Consider the following 3043-nt stretch of genomic DNA (forward strand, 5'->3'; position numbering starts at 1 on the left):
ATTATAAGGTATTGATTCTATTGTGCACTGTGTGTGTATAGTCGAAGGCGCCAAGTGCGCGTTGATACTATGTTGAGCGGGGAGGGTCCGCTTTGCTGGTGGTGGTGATATTATATTTAGGTTGCAGAGCCCAAACCTCTTCCCACGGTAAAAACATTTACCAAGGGGACATCTCCTTGCCATCTCCCAGGCCAGGTTAAGTGAGCTACAACAGTGTATATATTAATCCGTTCTGTTTGTTTCTGAATTTCGTTTATCTAGGGAAACTAAAGAAATTTTATATATGCTCATGTCGTGAATGAAATTTCTTCCTTTATTTTATCCATATTTACATTCCTAATAAGCGTTTCAAAGTGTTTTCCTCGTCTTTTTAGGTTCTTATATTTTACTTCTAATTCGCACATTACCTATATCAATAACACTTCATTTTAACCTATTCATATTTCAACTGAAATATTTAGTAATTATTGATTATATAGTCGTTTAAGTTTTAAGACATGTGTACTTCAAAATCACCTAAACTATGAAAACATTAGCGGACAATCAAATATCATGTGACAGCAAAACAATATACGGAAATGTTTTTGGCTAGCTGCGTTTCTACGGCTAATGGCTGTTCCAGAAACAGCATCTAATATGTATCACTATTTGTTCCTAATTGGAACCGAACTACAATCTTAAAAATGTGTCACCTATTTGTTTAAACCAAGAACTAGATACCACAAACCTCCTTACTATGGTACTATGATAACTGTGTATAATTAATCATTCAATTTCCTTTCAAATTGTTTCGTGTTCACGAATTGAATAAGTTGCCACTCATGAAGTGGCATGCAGGGTTCTAAACAATAAAATAAAGTCGAATTAAAATTAGATAATATTTACATCTGAGGTATAATTGATATAAGAGAGAGCTTAATTGATTTAAGTTTGCTGAATATAATATCAGATAGATAATGCCGGATATAATTATTATTCTATTGTTTCTAATTTCTGATCCTTTTATCATTCGAAATTACATCTTGTGCTATTTACTTAATACGAGTGTGTTGCGGGTTTCGGCTTTCAGAGGCTTTGTAGAGGGGTTCCTCCGGGTCCTGGGGCTTCCTGCTCACCAGACTTGTTTCACTTGTCCACGGCCCTCTCTTGACTCTACTCCTTCGAAAGATCTCTTCAGAGACCCTCTTCGTTCTTCCTCATCAGCCTTGCCTAGCTGGATATGTCCGATCTGTTGAATGGCCCCCAGATGCAAACCTTTATCACCTGCTATTTATTATCTCTGTCGCGAGATTGGTATTAAATAAGTGTGGTCTCAAGAGTTTAGACAATACATATTCACGGTTCTCCATCAATAAAATACCATGGAACACTGAAAAAAGGATCTAGTGAAGTTACTTAGTATTTATATATTAGCTATTTAATCAACTTTATTTAAAAAAAAGTTAAGGGATTTTTTTCTGTCGAGCAGTGTCACCACTCATTTATTAAATTTAAAGAGTCAGAGAACTTCTAGTTTTATTTGGTAAAGATCATAATTAATGAATTTATGATACAATGTTTATGTTTTCTTCTATAAATAATTTGTGCTGCCGATGCAATTTTAGAAATTGGATCCCTTTCAGGAAGGAGGGGGCTGAAAAATTGAAGAAATATATTAGAATTTTGACGAGAATATCACTGAATTTATAGGAATCATAAGCATTAAATTGTGTTGAGACACTTTATTTTTTCATGATTACTAAAAACTTATTTTTGGTACTTATACTTCTTCTAAAATAATCCATTCAATTATGTAATAATTAATTTCGTGTAATGTTCAATATAAACGATCCTACCTAAACAGTCGATTAAAGGAAGTGCTGCACAGGTTCCACCAGTTATCATTGATAAATATTTTTTTTTTAAATCAAAACATTGCCTCGTGGAGAGGTCTCAGAGAGATAATGATAAGTAAATATTCATGTTAATGTGTTCAATACAAGTAAGTATTTAGTTATCTTTGGTTGTTTAGTTCAAAATGATACATTATCCTCTCATAGAGATATTCTTAAGATAAGAGATTGTTGATAGTTCAAGATAACGTTATTGAAATTCTGTTCTAATATCGTGAAACATTCCTAAAACATCGATTCGTGCTTTGTCATCTTCATCATTATCTGTTATTTACATTCATCTCTATCGTGTAGTGTCGTCTCAAGAGTCTCGACAAAACGTATTCACGGCGTTTCCAAAAGGTTTCAAGACAGTTGTCTGCACCAGAAATGTATAAAACGCTTTTTTCAATTAAATTAAATTCTTAAGTATAAGACCCTCTGACATCATCACACCACTATCAACTTTTTTTTTTATTGTTCATAGGCTTTCAGGAACTCTTCGTGTAGATGGCTTTAAGGGACCCAGTCGAAGTTGTTGGGGTCGTATCAAATTGCTTCCCTTTCAGATCTCAACGATTCGGGGAAACCAAAAGAAGTCGTTGGGTGCTGAATCGGGGTTGAAGAATATATATATATTCCGTTGAACTTTGCTAAAGTTTTCGCAGCTGCTAGCGACGCATGGTCATGGCCATGACGCATGGTCAAGGTGTAAAACTCAGTCAACTTTGATCACTAGGCTGACTCGGCGTAGTCGATCCTTCAAATGGTGGATCACTCTGACCTGTAATAGTCAAGTCGGCAGTAAAAAGTCTGGTGATCACTACTTTGGTATGAACACAGGAAAAATAAGTGTTGAATGTAGTAGCCGAAGTTTTGGCCAAGTTTAACGTGGTAAAACTTTCGCAACCACCCTATAGCCTCGATCTAGCTCCCAGCGTTTTCATTTTGTATCACCGAATTAAGAAAGACCTCATTGGGAAGCGATTCCGACGACAACTTCGTCGAGGTCTCTTAAAGCCTTCTGAGCAGTGTTCCCAGAGTGCCTATGAACATTGAAAAAACGCTGGCAGCGATGTGTAGATCCCTGAGGGTCATCTATTGAAGACTAAGTTCGTTGTATAAAAATGTTTAATACATTTTTGGTTTTGAAACTTTCTGAGCACATCATA

Source organism: Halyomorpha halys, unplaced genomic scaffold, assembly GCF_000696795.3.
Source record: "Halyomorpha halys isolate HHAL.00 unplaced genomic scaffold, Hhal_1.1 Scaffold1606.1, whole genome shotgun sequence".
Lineage (NCBI taxonomy): Eukaryota > Metazoa > Arthropoda > Insecta > Hemiptera > Pentatomidae > Halyomorpha > Halyomorpha halys.